The sequence below is a fragment of the Bison bison genome, unplaced genomic scaffold (genome assembly GCF_000754665.1).
Source record: "Bison bison bison isolate TAMUID 2011002044 unplaced genomic scaffold, Bison_UMD1.0 scf7180017864235, whole genome shotgun sequence".
Classification (NCBI taxonomy): Eukaryota; Metazoa; Chordata; class Mammalia; order Artiodactyla; family Bovidae; genus Bison; species Bison bison.
The window spans coordinates 5,182,034-5,203,760 of NW_011494807.1; the positions used below are offsets into that span (position 1 = coordinate 5,182,034).

Consider the following 21,727-nt stretch of genomic DNA (forward strand, 5'->3'; position numbering starts at 1 on the left):
ACTGAGAATCCACTTTTCACTGTCAGTCACTGAAAAACTGATTGACTTGGTTAATCTTTTACTAGGAAAATGTCCACTGATTAGGTAATTTGGAAACATGCTCATATTTCCTAGCTAGGAGGATAGATCTGCCAGGTCCATTTACATGTTAAGTCTGGGAAGTAGATGTTGATCCTAGATATCGGACTACCAGAAGGTCTTTGGTGTCCTGCCCTCCTCCTTTTGCCCCCAGACATGGTTTTCCTAGAGGAAGCAATGGCTGGGGTGGGTATGTGAGCTAGTGTTCTGCTCCCCAGTATACATAGACAGTCAACTATTTCAGCACCCTCTAATAGTGAAATGAGCACCCAGGCATGCCTAGATCCTGAGCAAATTCTGTTTGAAAGGCAAGCAGCTGTGTAATCATTTATCTAGTCTTGGGAGGGAATGGCTTATTTTATATCATGTTTTCAAAAGCAAATTTGAAGTTCTAGTTGTAATGTGACACCATGTCTATCCTCAAAGTGAAGTGAGGAAAGGAAAATTTAATATGGGAGTCAGTTTTCCCCTTCCTCTTTTAGTAATAGCATGCTAAAATTTGGGGAAAGCTAAACTTACCTCTTTTGGGATATTTTCATTTTACAGTTAGCTGTCAGTGCCAAACTGAGTTGCAGTAAAAGTCCACGAAGTTAACGAAGATAAGAATTGTGTTAACTGTGGAATAAACCAACCATTAGATTGGTGACAGTGAAAAGGACCCTCAATTTTTTAATAGACCTTTGATTTCTATAGCCTTCCAACCATCCACCTTTTCCAATTATAAATGTTAAGGCAATTTCAAAATCAGAAGGACTAAGTCAATCTGTGAATTTAGGAAGAGAATAATGTCTTTACATGGTTACTTTGCATTTCAAGTCTTCCAGAAAGAAGGCTCAAGCACATCTGAAAATATCTTGGGAGTTAGTTATGCAAAGGTATGCAAGGCATCGCAGATTCATCTTCAGCATCTCTGCCATTTATTTAGAAGCTGCACACAAACAGAATCCGTCCTATCCTGGGCAGCCCTTGCATCACACTAGGAATACATCAGTGTGCTTCTGTTTCATATGCAGGCTTAGTAGAGGGACAGATTTGATCTGGTTATACTTTTATAGCCTCCAGTTTATAGTTGAGCACTCTGCCTTTTTAGGGCTGGCTAGGAAATCAGATTGGATGAATCTGGGAACACCGCTTCACAATGTGCATAATCCTGGCTCTGGACAGAGGAAAATCAATGAGGGGAAGCATTGATCTCCTTGCAGAGTGCAAATGCAGTTAGCTCAGAAACACTCTGCCCGGGGATTTTGTTATTCAAGTCATTCTGTTGCACATGTTTTCAAACCAAGCTCTTATCATATAGCAGCTCTCTGGATTCAGCTTAGATCCAGTTGCACATGCATAAAAACCACATCTTTGCGAAGCAGAAGGAATTCTGAGTATCCACAGTTCAGCTTCTGTGTTTGCTCAAGGCTAAACGAAATAGCCTTCACTTCAGTGACATTTCACTTTGTCACTATGTCACTGGGTGGAGAAAACTCCTGCAGGAAGGTGAGAGTATGAATCACTTCAGAAAAATATTATCTTCAGCTATGATGAATTTGATGTGTGTCTGGGCTGCTTGGCCAATATGTTTTCCTTCTTTTATTAAAGAAGTAAATGTGACCAAAAAATTACCCAGAGGGCCCACTGTAGACACGCATGTGTGTACAGATATGTAGAAAAATGAAACATATTATATAGCCACATGAAGATGGATAAAAATATATTTTGCAATATTTCATACTTGTTAGTGAAAGTATTTTTACAACAAAGTGCCTCCGAAGTGCAGGGAATAAATCAAGCCTTTTAAAAGCGATTGTAGATGATTAATTTACTGCTGTCATAATATAGTGTTTTCCTTAATGAAAATTTATATCATTTTTTTCCTAGACTCAGTGGAATAAATTTACACTGAAAAGTGGAAGAGATCGATGTATTCAGTATTAAACACACCCAATTTTTGACAGTAAACAGGAGCTTGATCAAGTGAGGTATAGACAGACATTACTTAAATGTACCTTTTCTGACCTAAGCTTTTCCACATCAAAACCCTCATATAAATACAGTAGTAACCAGTGGCTTTTGGCATTGAGACACAGCATTTTCAGATTAACCTTGGGCTGTATCACAGTAAACTACCAACAGACTGTAGATTCAGATAATGGATTTGTGTTTAAAGCAACTTGCAATTGTGAACAACTACAGTTAGAAAGAATGTTAAATGCAGACAGACATAAGAAATAGAAAAAGATGACCAATATAAAATTAGCAGGAAAAGAAAGCAATTGAAAGATTCATATACACACAGACCTTGTTTAACTGCACATACTGCTTTTATTCTTTTCTATAAATTGAAGGTTTGTGGCAACCCTGGCTGCAGCTAGTCTATTGGTTCCATTTTTCTAATAGCATTTGCTCGCTTTGTGTCTCTGTCTCACATATTGGTAATTCTTCCAGTATTTCAAATCTTCTTATTATTTGTTAATGGTGACCTGTGATCAGTGATCTTTGATGTTACTATAGCAAAAAGGTTACATCTCGCTGAAGGTTCAGATAACATTAGTATTTTTTAACAATAAAGTACATTTTAATTAAGATACGTACATTGTCTTTTCCCGTGTTTTTACATTTGTAGTGTGCAATTGCTATTGCACATTAATAGAATACAGTATAGTGTAAATAGAATGTTCATAAGCATTGGGAAAGCAAAAATTTTGTGTGACTTACTTCATTTTCTTTATCATTGTGGTCTGGAACCAAACCTACAATATCTCTCAGCCTGTGTTTCTGTATTTATATGTGTATATGTATAATTTTAGAGTCCTAGAATATGATGCAGGGACTTATAATTAACAAAGAGTGGAGGCCACAAATAAAACTGAAGAGAAAAAAATTCTTTTTTGTATAGTGAAGATAATCACAGAAATGAATGCAGTTCAGGAGACAACAGTCTTTTCAAGTTTTAATCATGAAATAAAAGGTTCTCCTGGCTGAGAGTAGGGACAGGGATGGGGGAGCTGGGGTAAGTGGGGAGGTGGAGAAATGGTATGAATGAACCATTAGGACTGGGATCTCGTCTCAGTGTTAATGAGCAGCAACTTCATGAACACTGTGAGCTGTGGTCCACCGTGGATACCAGCTGTGTACTGCAGAGTACAGAAAACAAGCCAGGCAAGCAGCTCTGGGCCTGTGCTAATCATCTCCAGGATTACCAATATGAGAGGGAGGATGATTTTTATTGCCCTTGAAGTAAAAAGTGATGTTATAATTTGATTCTTGCTCTTATGACAATCTAACTCAGAACATCAAACAAATCCTTACGTACTGTATCAGTCAGGGTCCAATCAGGAGAGAGAAATCACTTAAAAAGCTGAACAGGGAAAGTTTAATGTAAAAACTATTAATATAGTATATGTATATAATATGTGGTGATATATGTATAATATGCAGTAATATATTATATATAATATGTAGCAATATATAGTAATATAATATAACTGCTGCTAAGTCACTTCAGTCGTGTCCGACTCTGTGTGACCCCAGAGACGGCAAACCACCAGGCTCCCCCGTCCCTGGGATTCTCCAGGCAAGAACACTGGAGTGGGTTGCCATTGCCTTCTCCAATGCATGAAAATGAAAAGTGAAAGTGAGTTGCTCAGTCATGTCCGACTCCTAGCGACCCCATGGACTGCAGCCCACCAGGCTCCTCCGTCCATGGGGTTTTCCCGTCAAGGGTACTGGAGTGGGGTGCCATTGCCTTCTCCAATATAATATAAAACATAGAACATAATATGTTACTATCTCTATGGCGGAGACAGAAAAATCAAGGAAGAGGCCCCCCCCAGATCCAAGATTTATAACTTGTTGGAGAGGGCATGGCTATGGCTCACTTGCTAGATGGAAGAAAAGTTGCTAGTGAAATTTTCTGGAAATTCACGCTCTAGGAGGCCAGGAAAAGTCATTCACAGGAAAGGGGGTCTAACAGCAGGTCCCCTGGTGCAGAACCTCTAGGCAGATGCTGGAAGAGGCTGTGAAGACTGTGCACCGGAGAACCAGTGAGTGTATCAGCAGTCTGGTGCTGGAGAAGCCAGCGTTGCTGCAGGGGGTGCCCACTGAGGGAGCAGTGCACTGCAGGTGCTGGCCTGAGGCTCCACCTGCACTGTGGTTGCTAGACACTGAGAATATAGCTGGAGAAAATGTCATGCTCAGGAGTGTGAGGAACAAAAACAGCCGAACGAGGAAGCAAACCCTTCTCTTCTGGCAGTGTTTCTCCAGTGCTCTCTACTGACAAAGTTTAATATAACACATGTCACCAAAGAGAACATAGATAAAGGGCCCAGATCCATTTTCAAAGAGCAGGCAAAAAGGTTGAATTTGGAACTGAGAAGCAGTAAACCATAACTGGCACAAGTATGCATTCAGAATTATCTTAGTCCTTTAGATTGAAAATCTGAACATGTTGAGGGTCTTTGTATAGTGAGATGATCTTTTTTTTTTAACCATGTCTCATGACATGTTCATGGTCAAAAAAAAAGATCATCTCACTATACAAAGACCCTCAACATGTTCAGATTTTCAATCTAAAGGACTAAGATAATTCTGAATGCATACTTTTTGACCATGCCTCATGACATGTTGGAGAAGGCAATGGCACCCCACTCCAGTACTCTTGCCTGGAAAATCGCATGGACAGAGGAGCCTGGTGGGCTGCAGTGCATGGGGTTGCTAAGAGTCGGATACAACTGAGCGACTTAACTTTCACTTTTCACTTTCATGTATTGGAGAAGGAAATGGCAACCCATTCCAATGTTCTTGCTTGGAGAATCCCAGGGATGGGGGAGCCTGGTGGGCTGCCGTCTATGGGGTAACACAGAGTCGGACACGACTGAAGCGACTTAGCAGCAGCAGCAGGAGTCAATATGTGACTTAGCAGCTTAGCAGCATGACATGTGGGAATCTTAGTTCACCAACCAGAGACTGAACCCTTGCCCCCTACAAGGAAGCAGAGAGCCTTAATTACTGGGTTGCCAGGGAAGTACCAGTGAGGTGATTCTTATATCATGGGTTACTTTTTGTTCTCTTTTACATCTTCATGAGATGAATAGCACAAAAATAAGCTGTGTAGGCAGAATAAATCACCTGACTTACAAAAGTCTAAATCAGTCCTCCTGCATCATTAACATCATATTTTGACTACAGACAATGACATAATAGAGAATTATTGATGCTTCTTTTTGAAATCCTTATATATTGCAGAGCTAAGTACACAAATAAATGAATTGGGCTCAGGTCAGTTCTTTTTTCTTTTTGTAATGTTGCTGTTTCAATACAGGGGATGCAAACCCAGCATTTTTAAACTAACATGTACGTGTGTGTCTGTGTGTGTGAGTTGCTTAGTCGTGTCCAACTCTTTGTGACCCCATGGACTATAGCCCCCCAGGTTGACCATCCATGGGATTTTCCAGATAAGAATACTGGAGTGGGTTGCCATTTCTTTCTCCAGGGGATTTTCCAAAACTAGGGGTCGAACCCAGGTCTCCTGCATTGCAGGCAGACTCTTTACCACCTGAGCCACCAGGGAAGCCCTGTAGTGACTTATCATTCGCCTAGAGCCAGACATCCTGGAATGTGAAGTCAAGTGGGCCTTAGAAAGCATCACTACAAACAAAGCTAGTGGAGGTGATGGAATTCCAGTTGAGCTATTTCAAATCCTGAAAGATGATCTGTGAAAGTGCTGCACTCAATATGCCAGCAAGTTTGGAAAACTCAGCAGTGGCCACAGGACTGGAAAAGGTCAGTTTTCATTCCAATCCCAAAGAAAGGCAATGCCAAAGAATGCTCAAACTACCGCACAATTGCACTCATCTTGCACGCTAGTAAAGTAATCCTCAAAATTCTCCAAGCCAGGCTTCAACAGTACGTGAACCATGAACTTCCAGATGCTCAAGCTGGTTTTAGAAAAGGCAGAGGAACCAGAGATTAAACTGCCAACATCCGTTGTATTATTGAAAAAGCAAGGGAGTTCTAGAAAGACGTCTATTTCTGCTTTATTTACTGTGCCAAAGCCTTTGACTATGTGGATCACCACAAACTGTGGAAAATTCTGAAAGAGATGAGGATACCAGACCACCTGACCTGCCTCTTGAGAAACCTGTATGCAGGTCAGGAAGCAACAGTTAGAACTGGACATGGAACAACAGACTGGTTCCAAATAGGAAAAGAAGTACATCAAAGCTGTATATTGTCACCCTGCTTATTTAACTTATATGCAGAGTACATCATGAAAAATGCTGGACTGGATGAAGCACAAGCTGGAATCAAGATTGCTGGGAGAAATATCAATAACCTCAATATGCAGATGACACCACCCTTATGGCAGAAAGTGAAGAACTAAAGAGCCTCTTGATGAAAGTGAAAGAGGAGAGTGAAAAAGTTGGCTTAAAGCTCAACATTCAGAAAACTAACATCATGGCATCTGGTCCCATCACTTCATGGCAAATAGAGGAGGAAACAGTAGAAATAGTGACAGACTTTGTTTTTTGGGCTCCAAAATCATTGCAGATGGTGATTGCAGCCATGAAATTAAAAGACACTTACTCCTTGGAAGAAAAGGCATGACCAACCTAAACAGCATATTAAAAAGCAGAGACATTACTTTGCCAACAAAGGTCCATCTAGTCAAGGCTATAGTTTTTCCAGTAGTCATGTATGGATGTGAGAGTTGAACTATAAAGAAAGCTGAGCACTGAAGAATTGATGTTTTTGAACTGTGGTGTTGGAGAAGACTCTTGAGAGTCCCTTGGACTGCAAGGAGCTCCAACCAGTCCATTTTGAAGGAGATCAGTCCTGAATATTCATTGGAAGGACTGATGCTAAAGCTGAAACTCCAATACTTTGGCCACCTGATGCGAAGAGCTGACTCATCTGAAAAGACCCTGATGCTGGGAAAGATTGACGGTGGGAGGAGAAGGGGATGACAGAAGATGAGATGGCTGGATGGCATTACCAACTCAATGGATGTGAGTTTGAGAGGACTCTGGGAGTTGGTGATGGACAGGGAGGCCTGGTGTGCTTCCTCCAGTCCAGCGTTTCTCATGATGTACTCTGCAGATAAGTTAAATAAGCAGGATGACAATATACAGCCTTGATGTACTCTTTTTCCGATTTGGAACAAGTCTGTTGTTCCATGTCCTGTTCTAACTGTTGCTTCCTGACCTGCATATAGGTTTCTCAAAAGGCAGGTCAGGTGGTCTGGTATTCCCATCACTTTAAGAATTGAACTAAACTAAACTGAACTGAATGTTGCTGCTAAAAAAATGTTCTTCATTTCTTGTCTGTTAGCCTCAGAGAATGGCATATTAGGTTGCTAGGGATGCCGGAGATTTCTTTCCTCACCGTTTCTGGAAGTTCTCTAGAAGTCTAAGATCAAGGCGTCAGCAGGATTGGTTTCTTCTGAGGTTTTTCTCCTTGGCTTGTAGATGGCTGTCATCTCTATATCTTCACAAGGTCTTCCCTCTGCGTGTGAAGGCGTCTGTGTCTGAATTTCCTCTTTTTTATAAAGACAACAATCATATTGGACTAGGGCCCACACAATGCCTTCATTTTCATATAATCACCTCTTTAAAATCTCCATCTCCCATTAAAGTTAGATTCTCAAATACTGGTGGTTAGAGCCTCAACACACGAGTTTTGGGAGAAACGCAAGTCCGTCCGCAACAGGTGGTTAACTATGAGGGTTGTTAACTTCAGGAAGCCTGGGCTCGGATTCTAGATCAGCAGTTTAATACATCAACTGTGTAACACAGGGCAACTTACTCACCCACCTTAAACCTCAGCTCCCTCATTTACTTTGTAAGGCTGTTGTGAGAATTAAATTAGGCAACATAGGCAAAGCCTGTAGATTCTGGAGTATACTAACAGCAAAAGATGTTAACTATTAGTAATGATGATATTGAGGCTTTCCTGGTGGCTCAGTGGTAAAGAATCTGCCAATGCAGGAGACGAAGGCTCAATCCCTGGGTTTGGAAGATCTGCTGAAGAAGGAAATGTCAATCCACTCCAGTATTCTTGCCTGGAAAATTCATGGACAGAAGAGCCGGGCAGGTTACAATCTATGGATCACAAAGAGTCAGACATGACTGAGCGCGTGCACGCGCACACACACACACACACACACTCACTTATTTGATTATAAACACATGATGGCAGGACTTCCCTGGTGGTCCGGTGGCTAAGGCTCCATGCTCCCAATGGAGGGGGCACAGGTTCTATCCCTGGTCAGGGAACTAGATCCCACATGCTGCAACTAAGACCCAGCACAGTCAAATCGATAAATACTTAAGTAATTAAAACAAAAAAACACATAATGGCTATTGCCCAGATGACAGGATACCTCTGCTGGTGATACGATAAGGCAACACATAAACTAATAATTAACAGGTTACGTGTACGCTTTCCTCAGGACCTTTGTACCTGCTGTTCCTAGTGCCCGGACCTCTGCTTTGCCGGCTTCTTCCAGCCTCTGCCCAGATGGTACCCACCCAGAGAGGCCTTCATGACAACTCTGTGTAAAGTAAATTCTCCCTCTTTCTCTTTCCACCCTATTGCCTTCTCTCCTTTTTTCATAGCCCTGAGTGCAATCTCGATTGCTCATTTATTTTCCTATTTGTTCTGTCTCTTCCATCATAGTGCAAACTGTCCAAGGCATTGCTACATTTCAACTTCCTAGCGCACTAAATCTGGCATGCAGAAACCATTAAAAAATGTTTAAATGAAAAAAAAAATACAAAAAAACCTGTGCAACACCCTATTTTGTGGTAAGTACAGGATGAATAAAAATATACAACCATGTACTCAAGATAGTAAGTAAAAAAAAAAAAACCTCAAAAAGCAGAAAGGGATATATTAAACATATTTTGAATACTTCTATTTTTTAAATTCAGTGATACAATATTAATTACTTTTGTTATTCAAAAACCTTCTGTTCTTTTCCCGGACACTAGCATTCATGTTACCATAACAATAAGTTGGTATCTTAGAATGTTAACTTTTAAACCTATGAATGGAGAGATAGAACTCTTTCAACAATCATTGTCATCCACTGAGAATGTTTTAAAAATGTGAGCACTTAATGAGCTCTCTTCTCCTCTCTTTCCCAACCCACTCCAATGCATCTGTTCTGATCTTAGGGTTAGCACAGACTTCAAAGGGGGCTAGGGTCAGCTTGGCAGGGCCCAGAGGAAGAAGAAAAGTCCCAGTAAACACAAAGGCCATCAAGTCTGAATACACATTTCTCTGACTGAGTCCACAATGCATGAGTGTTGGGACAGTGATTGGTTTTGGCTGAGGACTGTTTTGTCAGGCCTATATGGTCACGCAGGCCATTTAAATGGTCATATTTTATTCTGCTAGCACCAAATACTCAGTTATGATCAAGTCAAATATATTTTGTGCATGCACAAATGAGCCTCTGTATACCATTTTTGTGTGCAAATCTGAATTCAATCCTTATCGAAAAATCTCACTAAATTATTAAGTGATTTCGATTAGGAAACATCACACTTAAATGGGCCTTTGTCTGCCATGAGCTTCTTGTGTGTTGTACTTTTAGTATCACTATTTTAATGATACGGATGGAAATTTAAGCCTGTCCAAATTTGAGGCCACATCTTTATGGTCCTTTACAAATATAAACTGAAATAATATGAGTTTGTTAATATAATATTGTCAATGAAAACTCTGACTTCTAAAAATTAACTTTAAAGTGAATAAAAAATAAGAAAAATTCTCTGCAATCAGCATGGTACAACAAAGTCCACAGTCTAGCATGAATCACTGTGGGGCACGGATCCGTAGGGAACGCAGAGGGATCATGGGGCAAACTATGAACAAGATTATTTACCCCCTAAACCATAGGTGGTTAGGGATTTCATCATTTTACAAGTGAAATACTGAAACTAACACTAAAACCACCTAATATAAACTAATAGTTGAGTCAACTACGTTTAGTTTATTTCATATAATGAAACCAATATTTTCCAACTTCTAAGTTTTGCTGCCCTTTAAAAGATATTTGTAAGGAATAATCTCATGGGCATATTAAGGGAACTAACTCTATTTGAGTGAGTTGGACTCAGATGAATACTACAATCAAGATTCTGATGTCCAGAAATACAAATTCATTAGTTGCTGAAATATAATTCATTAGTTGTTGAATCTTAGTTGAATATTGGTTGTTGTGCTGCTGGTTACTCAGAAGCACAGACTTGAGGTGCCATATATAAGCTTTTTTGCTATTATGCAATGCATGTGTTCCTGAAAGATTCTGTGTTCTAAAAAATCATGCACTGAAATAATAGGATTCTTTGACTAAATAGAGTTGGGTCAGATCATTATGCAACTTTGTAACCAGAGTACCAAGAACACAACAATAATCCTAAAATACTAAGGCACTTAAAAATGCATTCCAAATTCCTAATAAATAAATACATTAGCAAATATAGGGTTTTATCTTAAAAAAAAAAAAAGGAGACTACGGAAGAGGGTACAAGGAAGACCCAAGGTTGCTAAATTACAACGATAAGGAAACATATACAAAGACTGAAAAAGGACCAAGTTCAAAGAACCTTACATGAAGTTCAGAATGAACTTAGCCAAGAGGAAGACCATGTGGCAAACATGAATCATGGGGCTCAGTGGTTTGCTGCATTCAGTGCCTACTGCGTGCTGACATAAAACAGTCATGTGAGGAACAATTACTTTTGTGTGTCAACTCAACTAGGCTAAGTGAAAGTCACTCAATAGTGTCCAACTCTTTGCAACCCATGCCAAAATACTGGAGTGAGTAGCCTTTCCCTTCTCCAGGGGATCTTCCCAACCCAGGGATTGAACCCAGGTCTCTCACATAGCAGGTAGATTCTTTACCAGGTGAGCCATCAGGGAAGCCCCAACTAGGCTAAGCCACGCCCAGATAACTGGTTATTTCTGGGTGTGTCTATGAGAGTGTCTGGATGAGATTAGCATTTGAATCAGTAGAGGAAGAAGGAAGACAGCCCTCACCCATTTGGGTGGGCATCATCCAATCAATTGAGGGCCTGAATAGAACAAAAACAATAGTGGGAAAAAAAATCAGAGGAAGCATGGATTCATTCTCTGCCCTAGCTGAGATGTCTATCCTCAACCTGCTCTCTGACATCACACTCCTCGTTTCAGGGTTTTGGACTTGAACTGAATTATACCACTGGCTCTCCTGGGTCTCCAGTTTGTACATGGCAAACTGTGGGCTTTCTCATCCTCCATAATGACATGAGCCAATTCCTATAACAAATCTCTCTCTACATATATGTATATATTACATATATACTTCCTATTGGTTCTGTTTCTCCGGAGAACCCTGATGAACAGAATACACTAGGAAAAACTAGTTGATGTTGATGGCTGTTGACTGATCAGGTGGTAGTTGCTAAAGGTGGGACTGGCAATTTCTTAAACAAATCAACAATGAAGTTTGCCAAATCAAAGGACTCCTCCTTTCACAGATGATTTCTCTACAGCATGCCATGGTCTTTGATGACATTTTATCCATGCTGCTAAGTCGCTTTGGTCGTGTCCGACTCTGTGCGACCCCATAGACGGCAGCCCACCAGGCTCCCCTGTCCCTGGGATTCTCCAGGCAAGAACACTGGAGTGGGTTGCCATTTCCTTCCTCTCAAATCCTGCTGCTGCTTTATCAACTAAGTTTATGTGTTATTCTAAATCCTTTGTTGTCATTTCAATAATATTCATAGTATCTTCACCAGCAGTAAATTCCATCTCAGGAAATCACTTTCTTTGCTCATCTATGAGAAACAACTGCTCATCTATTAAAGTTTTTATCATCATTGAAGCACTTAAGTCACATCTTTAGGCTCCACTTTTAATTCTAGTTCTCTTGCTATTTCCACCACATCTGTAGTGACTTCCTCCACTGACATCTTTAACCCCTCAACATCATCCATGAAGGTTGGAATCAATTTCTCTTCCAAACTCCTGTTAAGCTTGATATTTGCACTTTTCCCCATAAATCACTAATGTTCTTAATGCCATTTAGAATGGTAAATCTTTTCCATAAGGTTTTCAGTTTATTTTGCCAGATTCATCAGAGGATTCACCATCTGTGGTAGTTACAGGCTTTTGAAGTGTGTTTCTTAAATAATGAGACTTAAAAAGTTGAAACAACTCCTTGATCCTTGGATACTGTGTCAGAAGGCATGAAAACAACATGAATCTCATTGTACACCTCCATCAGAGCCCCTTGGCGACCATGTGATTATCAATGAGCAGTAATATTTTCAAAGGATTCGTTGTCTGAGCCATAGGTCTCAACAATGAACTAAAAATATTCAGCAAGTCATGCTGTCAACAGTACTGTCATCCAAGTTTTGTTGTTCCATTTAGAAAACACAGATGGAGTGATTTAGCATAATTCTTAAGGGCCCAGGAAGGATAGTAAATGAAAACTAGCTTCCACTTGAAATCCCCAGCTGCATTATCTCATGAGAGTCAGCTTGTCCTTTGAACATTTGGAGCCAGGCATTGACTTCTCCTCTTCAGCTATAGAAGTCTTAGATGGCATCTTATTTGCAGATAAGGCTATTTTGTCTACATTGAAACTCTGTTGTTCAGCTGCACCTTCATTCATCATCTTAGCTACATCTTCCAGATAACTTTATTATAGCTTCTATATCAGCCCTTGTTGCTTCACTTCATACTTTGATATCATGGAGACAACTTCTTTCCTTAAACCTAATGAACCAATCTCTGCTAGCTTCACACATTTTCCCCACATCTTCTTCATGTCTCTCAGCCTTCCCAGAATTGAAGAGAGCTAGGGATTTGTTCTGTACTGGTTTGACTTAGGGAATGTTACGGGTGATGGTCTATCCAGACCATCAAAAGTTTCTCCATCTCAGCAATAAAGCTGTTTTCCTTTCTGAGTATTTGCATATTCACTGGAGTTGCACTTTTCATTTCCTTCCAGGCTTTTTCCTTTGCATTTACAACTTGGCTAACTATTTGGCACAAGAGGCCTAGCTTTCAACTTGTCTCAGATTTAGATCTGCCCTCCTCACTAAGCTTAATTATTTCTAACTTTTGATTTAAAGTGAGAGACGTGGCCTTCCCTGGTGGTCCAGTGATTAAGCATCTGTCTGCCAATGCAGGGGTCATGGGTACGATCCCTGGTCTGGGAAGACCACACATGTTATGGAGCAACTAAGCCTGTGCACCACAACTACTGAGCCTATGCTCTGGGGCTTGTGAGCTGCAGCCACTGAAGCCCATATGCCTAGAGCCTGTGTTCTACCCCGTGAGAAGCCATGGCAATGAGAAGTCTAATCACCACAAGTGGAGAACAGCCCCTGCTTGCTGCAACTAGAGAAAGCCTTCCCACAGCAACAAAGACAGCACAGCCAAAAATAAAAATAAATAGAATAAATAAAGGGAGAGACATACAACTCTTCCTCTCACTTTAGCACTTAGAGCCCATTGTAGTGTTATTAATCTCTATAATTTCAATATTATTGTGTCTCAAGGAATAGGAAGGCCCAAGGAGAGGGAGAGAGACAGCTGGACAGTGGAACAATCAGAACACATGCAGCCTTTATGGATTACACGAGCTGTCTTACATGGGTGTGGTACATTTTGCCCTAAAACAACTACAAAAGTAACATCAAAGATCACTGATCATCATAGCAAACATAATAATCATGAAAAAGTTTGAAATATTGTGAGAATTACCAAAAGGTAAAAGACACAAAGTGAGCAAATGGTGTTGGAAGAATGGCACTGACAAACTTGCTCAATGCGGGATCTCCACAGACCTTTAATTGATAAGAAATGCAGTATCCACAAAATGCAATAAAGTGAAGCAGAAGAAAACAAGGTATGTCTGATAGTATGGTTTAAGCAATTTTTGGTTTTAGTCATAGAATGTTGATGATAGATTTTACTTAACTGATAATCTCTTGGTAAACAATTGGCTTGGTTAGAACTGTGGACAGTGGTTGGAAGAGTTTTGCTCTGCTTGAAGTTAACTTATTTTTATTGAAACCATGACCTTGGCTGTGTTAGTTGAGAAAGTGCTTCGATTACACTGCCATGTGCAGGGAAAAAGTGACCCAAAAAGCCCAACAGTATTAATGTCGGCTCTCCCTCACAGGCAGTGTAACTCTTAACAAGGCAATTGCTTTACAGGAACCAGAGTATGAGATCATTCATAAATTATACAAATTCTCATGCTGGCAAAGTGAAATTTAACCGTAGGGAAAAAGAGACGTGTAAAAATGTTTCCTATAGTCTAATTTTCTGTTTGCAGCAAGAGAGAATGATTGCCCTCACCTTCTACCCCAACCATGGAACCCTTAAGACACACACACAAACACACACACACACACTATACTTTGACTAAATACCCAAAGTGATTTCAAGCAGCTCACAACGTACAGATTCAGTAAGTAGTAATTAAGAGCAATGAATTTATTTCCTCCTTTTATTACATTCTAGACTTTGTTTTTTAACTTTTCAATATCATTCACTTAACTAAGAAAAATGAGTCGTTATTTGTAAGTTGATTCAGCAAATATAAGGGGATCTTGGCATACAAGCTTATTGATTTTCTTTTCACTGATCCTTTTCTCTAGAACCAAGGAAGATGAATCACAATGATCTTATCCACTAAAAAAGTAAAGTTTAAATCAGTATCTTTATGCATAGGGCTACATGAGGGTTTTAGATTACTAGATGAAACTAAAGGTCTGACTTGAAAAATAACTGAGTTTATAGGTACTACCAGAAGTTTACTAGCATTTCTGTTTATCTGTAGTTGAAAAATAAATAATACTAAGACTTCTGGTGAAGTATAGATGACCGAAGTCAATGTCAAATATCTTGTTTTCTCTGGAGCTTCTTGTGTGGCCAACTATAATTGCTATTCCTAGACCGACAGGGCAGGCTTCCAGGTCCAAAATGTATACATTCTACAGTTTGACCCTTCAAGGTATTATAAAAACCATAAAATACATTTCTGTGGAGAAAACTCTCTGCTACAGCATGGTCCCTTGAAACCGTCCAATTTGATCTGTGATTCCTGGTAAGATATGCATTACATCATGGTCTATTTTCAGTCTGTTACATTAATCAAAACCTATGCCATTTATTAAACAGCTTCCTGCAGCTCAGGCATTTGAAATGCAGAGTGCCAGCAAGCAGCTGCCAAACACCATGAAGGAAAGAGGTGGGCTGGATTTGAGTAATGTACAAATTGAATTTCAAGTGACTGAGCAGCCTCTTTATCTCTTGGTGACACAACCAGGGGCTGTAGCAGCGTTCTTGAGGAAATGAAACCCAGAGCCATGGTTCAATCATGGGGTGGTTACCAGGGCCCTGCCCAGCAGTCTTTCCGGAACTGCTGATGAATGTGACCTTTGCAAAAATGCACAAAGCCTTGATTTCTGCACGGTTAACCTTTACAAGCCGGAACCCCTCTGTGAAAACTACATACAGCAGAGGGAAGCCTCAGAATCAAAACAGACACATACACATTTCATGAAAGAGTGACTACAAACACGCACATGCTCACATGTATTCTCAGAGGATGAAGACATTGAACCCATTTTCAATTATTCTCTCTACTGTGTGTTTCCAAGTATTTGCATTCCTCTTCCTTATGAGTAGGAAAGTACTAGCATTGCACTGTCAGCCCAACACTTAAATGCATTCGCTCCATTTCAGAACTGCCTCAACTGGAATTGGTGGTGAGATGGAAATTATATGTGTTCAAGTTTGCCAAGAGTCACTGAGACCATTTGGTCACCATTAAATAATGATCACATGCATATGTTAAGGAGAAGGGGATGGGTATTAAAATGGACAGGTTAGATTTCTACCATTGATCGAACCAGAAAAACCATTTTTGATTTGATAACATCTCCCCATGTTGTTTATTCTAAATATATTGGATATTCATTGTGAGGATAGGGAACACAGAACGCTATGAGAGTGACTACGGCAATATTCTTAACCTTGCAATGAATCAAACTTTCTATGGCTCCTTCCTGCTCTTAATACAATAGTATTTTGTTTTTAAGTGAATTTAATTTTTCTCATTATTTGTAAGTTGATTCAGATGGCATTAATCATTAAGGAAAAGTAAGTTACACTAGCTTACCTAGTCTTCTTTTAATATCTAGTTCTAATATTTTTTGTGTCATACTTCTCTCTCGACTAAGTTCTTTGCCTCACTTATTGTGTGATTTGCCTAGCAAGCCTATGAAGTAATTAGAATAGTGTAAGCTATTATTGTTGGTGAGAAAACTAAAGTCTAAAGAGGTTAAAGAGCATGCCAAAGGTTAACATGGCAAATCACTAGTAATCCTGAAATGTTAATTTCTCTTTTCTGTGATTTCTATGAACCATGAGGGATATGGCAATAAGGATATGGAGAAAACAGTGACTACAAAAGACACTTTGATTCATCTTTATAGGGTCTCAACCTGCATCTTCCTGTCTACTGTGTTCACTTTAGAATCTTTGTCAAAGTGCAGGAAACCCCTGATCTGCAAACACCCAGATTAGAAATAATCTAGCCGTCCAAACAGCTGCCTTCTGGCTGTCTTTTTACCGTCAACTGTTCAACCATGGGGAAATAGTGGGGAGGGGGTTGAGCAAACTTCTAGAGACTTCTTTTAGAAGTAAAGGAAAAAAAAGTGAGAGGAAAGATACACTATAAAAAAATAAAGAAAGAGCAGGTGACCTCCAAAATCATTCATTCATTCATTCACCCACCATGGGTTTTGTCATCCAACCATCTCATCCTCTCAATGGACATGAGTTTGAACAAACTCTGGGAGATAGTGAAGGACAGGGAAGCCTGGTATGCTACAGTCCATGGGATTGCAAAGAGTCAGTCACAGCTTACCCACTGAACAACAACGACAATAATCATCAGTTAGGTAGGACAAATGAGAGTTCATGAAATTTATGAACTCCTTTTAGTACTTGTGTTTGAGGCACTGCATCAAGTATTGGGAACACAGATCCAAGACCTATCTACAAATTACTCTAAGCAAAGAATGAGTGTGAAGAATGGTATTTGAAAAGTACAAAGCAAATTAGGACACAGAGGTTGGAAGGAATATTTCTGGCTGAAGTAACTGGGAAAGGCCTTGTGTCTAATGAGAGTCATGATGGATGAGCTTGACTCAGTCAAAGCCCAATTTTCAGAAGTCAGGCTAATATTTTATTACTCCCTTGAGTCTCATTTTCCATCCAAAAGGTTTTCGTGGGGTGTTTCAGGATTCTACCCACTTTCATAAAGCACAAAATACATAAAGCAATGGGCATTGTGTAAAGGCAAAGTCGTACTAGTCATACTAGACCTTTCTGTACACCAGGTGTATATTATCACTCGTCTTTACAACTATTCCTCAAAGTAGATATTACAATATCATTTTACAGATGGGAAAACTGAGACTCAGAAAGGCTGTCACTGTGAATGGGAAATGATGCAGTTATTTTCAAGCAAAGTACCAAACACACAAGTGGTACCTATAGTCCCAGTGTGTGCAGTCCTACTGGTTATTTAGCTGTGTGTAATATACTGAACGGTGAAGGCAATGGCACCCCACTCCAGTACTCTTGCCTGGAAAATCCCATGGACAGAGGAGCCTGGTAGGCTGCAGTCCATGGGGTCGCTAAGAGTAGGACACGACTGAGCGACTTCACTTTCACTTTTCACTTTCCTGCATTGGAGAAGGAAATGGCAACCCACTCCAGTGTTCTTGCCTGGAGAATCCCAGGGACGGGGGAGCCTGGTGGGCTGCCATCTATGGGGTCGCACAGAGTCGGACACGACTGAAGTGACTTAGCAATGTATTGAATCTTTCACAAAAAATATTATGAGATGGTGAGCTAGTGTCAGTGTGTGTGTGTGTGTTAGTCGCTCAGTTGTGTCCGACTCTATGCGATCCCCTGGAATGTAGTATCAGTGTATTTGCCCCTTTAAAGGGGCATTCATATGTAATATAAGCCTTTCCAAAATACACATTCTTTTCTATAAGACAAAGTCCCTTTTATTTTGGCTAAGTATGGTTTCCCTTCCTTCCTGTTCATTATGGTGGTATCTGTCTCAAAGACAGGATTTAGCCGAAGTTAAAAATAAGGAGGGGAAAGGGTGACAATATGAAGGCTGATTCTACGTGAATGAGAGTTGATCGTCCCAGGGAAAGTAGGCGATTCTTTTTATTTTATGCTATCAACTCTGGCCTATGTCTTTAGAGGCACCTTAAGGCCTCAGTGTATTAGCTGTTCAGACTTCTGATTCCAGAAGATTACTTCTGAAAGGCTCACCCAGGGCTTGGCTGTGCTGCTTTAAATTCAGGTCTCTAAGAAACTGGTCTGAGCAACTTAGAGCCTTCAAAGTAAAGCCAAATGCTCCGTCCTCAGCGGGAAAGTGACTTTAATTAATTCTGGACGACCTTTCCATTGAAAAGCAAAACACTGCCCCGAGGCTTTTTAGAAAGGTTAGGTTGTACCTTTTCCCTCTTATTGTGATGAGAACGATATATGAGTGTTTCTTACACAAGTATCTGCCTCCTTCCTTCTTGTGGATGAGCATGCTCTTTAATAAAGGCAAAAATAAAAATAAAACAAACAAGCAAGCCCCAAAGCCTTGTTTGTAGCTGATTAACTTCTCAATTCTAGCAAGAACTAAACTACTGTATAAAATCTTCCATCACAATAAAACATGACTAAGACCTCATCAATTCTCATTTAGCAAATGCTTCGTACTGGACCATCTTTTTCTAATACTTAGGAATTCCATTATTTCTTATTTCAGTGAACATGTTTGGAAAAAAAATTAAGTGAAATGGGATTAGGTTTGCCATTTGTCATTTACTCAGAGCAGAATTCCGGTCTGACATGTGGGCAACTCATACCCAGAGCTTAATGCTTTTAGTAATTATAAGGATCATGTAGAGTATGTTGATTGGTGGGGGAAAAAATCTTTATTAACTGCTCAGAAATAGTTAATTCTTCATTAGTCAGAGCGCTGCACTAGATGCTGCTGCCTGTGAACCATGGATTAGAGTTTATGATAGTAATAACCTCACTGAAAAAACATTTGTTACTATACTTAATGACCAGATTTTAGTGCATTAACCTTCCTTGGGAGGTCAACTAACAAAATGGATGTTAACTGCTTGTAACAACCAATTCCTCTGAAATTAATATTTAGATGCCTTTGGTGTCAAAAAACCTTCCTTCCATATCAGGGCATTAAAAACACTTCTAAATTATTAATAGCAGGCAGGATTCAATGCCTCAAAGATTCCCATGCCAATGCTCTTTACCCTCAGCCTCTTCCTATTTTCTCAAACAGAGCTCTCTTCTGCAGGAACAAGGAAGGCATTCAGGGAAATTAGGTCTCAGAAATGCATGTGGGTCAACAATGCATTGCAGTTTGGAAAAGGTCACTCTTTAAGTTCAACAGAAATAAACATAACAGGAGTGTGAAAGGCGATGCTGAGAGCACTGGGAGCCAGACAGGGACAAAATCCTCACCAGGGACAAACTCCACACCGGCCTGGGCTCCTGAGCCACGGCCCTCTCACCACCTGTCAGGGACTCCTTACCCACACATTTTTGCACCCTTTGTTCAACTGACCTCCTGCCTCATTTCTCCAGCCCTGCCCCCTGCCTTCAAATTGGAAACAAACCACACTGTGTCAAAACAACTTCTGAACTATTTCCTTCCTAAGCAACCCCAGAATATAAAACATGTTCTGAAAGGCTGCACCATTCCCTGGAGAAATTTTATGATTTGGTTACTGCAGCGTGTGCTGCTCCTTGGCCGGGGTAGCCTTGGGTTCTTGCCAAACAATGAAGCAATGCTATTATTAGCCTTCCTATTCACTGGCCACAGAACAGTCTCTGTTGCTATTTTCAGACTGTGCTCTTCTGGTGCAATAAGGACAGCAGTGTACCAGGAGGGCAGCAACATGAACGTGAAAATGCTTTCATGGTGGTGTTTTTTTGGGCAGAGAGGAAATAACAGCTTCCAAAGCTGTTGAAATCTCTGCTAGTATCCACAGAGACATACCCACTGGAGTTGCGAGAGCACCCCTGGGATCTCAGTGATGAAGCTGCTGTGTTTAATAATTTCCTCAAATCACATGAAGGCAGTAACAGTCCTTACTCAGTCGTTTACATCAGCCCAGGTACAGGCATAAAATGATAAAGCAGTTTCGTACAGAGCATGGCGGGGATGATAAGGGCGATATAAAATGCGTGTATAGTATAAAAGGGCCTTTTCCTCCCGGCATGATCAGTTACAAACCCAGCAGCAGCGTTTCCAGAGGAGCCAGGCAACTGGTGGGCACTCATTTTCTAAAAAAATGAGCTATAATTGACATAATGCTATATTAGTGCCAGTTATACTCTGGGAGGTAGTGGAGGATAGAGGGGCCTGGCATGGTGCAGTTCATGGGGTCGCAGAGTCAGACGTGACGGAGTGACCGAGCACACACACATTACAATGTAAAACATAATGATTTGATATATATTGTGAAATTATCACCACAATGAGTCTAGTTAACATCCATCGCTGTACAGGGTTACAGTTTTTCCCCTTGTGATAAGAATTTTCAGATTGATTCTCCTAGCAACCCACTTCACCCATTCTGCTCACCACCCCCCACCTCTGCCTCTGACAACCACTCATCTATTTTCTATGTCTACGAGCTTTATGTTCTTTTTTTAAAGATGACGCATATAAATGTGATAACACAGTATTTATCTATCTCTGCCTTATTTCACTTAGTGCAGTTCTTTCAAGCTCCATCCATGCTTTTGCAAATAACACTACTTTATTTACTTTTTTATGGCTGAATTATGTGCATGCATGCTAAGTGGCTTCAGTTGTGTCTGACTTCTTGTGACCCCATGGACTGTAGCCTGCCAGGCTCCTCTGCCCGTGGGATTCTGCAGGCAAGAAGACTAGAGTGGGTTTCCATGCCCTTCTCCAGGAGATTTTCCTGACCCAGGGATTGAACCTTTGTCTCCTGCATTGCCAGGTGGATTCTTTACTGCTGAGCCACCAGGGCTGAATTACATATATATGTATATAGATAAGTATAGGTATGTCTGTATCTACTTCACACCTTTTTTTTAAAATTGAATATAGTTGATATACTATGCTGTGCCGATCTCTGCTGTATAGCAAAGTGACTCGGTTTTATACACATATACAGTCCTTTTTAATATTCTTTTCCATTATGGTTTATTCCAGTATCTCACAGTTTGTTTATCCATTCATCCATCAGTGAATGCTTAGGCAGTTTCCATGTTGTGCCTGTAGTAAATAGTGCTGCATTTAAGATGGGGACGCATTTATCTTTCCAAGTTAGTGTTTTCATTTTTCTTTGGATTAATACCTAGAAGTGGGATTACTGGATCCTATGGTAATCCTATTTTTAGTTTTATCCACAGTGGTTGCTTCCCACCAACAGTGCACAAGGGTTACCTTTTCTCTGTATCCTTGCCAACGTTTGTTATTTCTTGTCTTTTCAACAATAGCCATTCAAACAGGTATGGGGTGATACCTCACTGGTTTTAATTTACCTTTCTGTGATGA

General features: G+C 40.3%; 1 pseudogene; it reads right to left on the bottom strand.

The window, feature by feature from the left end:
• Positions 1-11,482: 11,482 nt before the first annotated feature.
• Positions 11,483-13,582, bottom strand: LOC104993176 (annotated as a pseudogene).
• Positions 13,583-21,727: the final 8,145 nt, after the last annotated feature.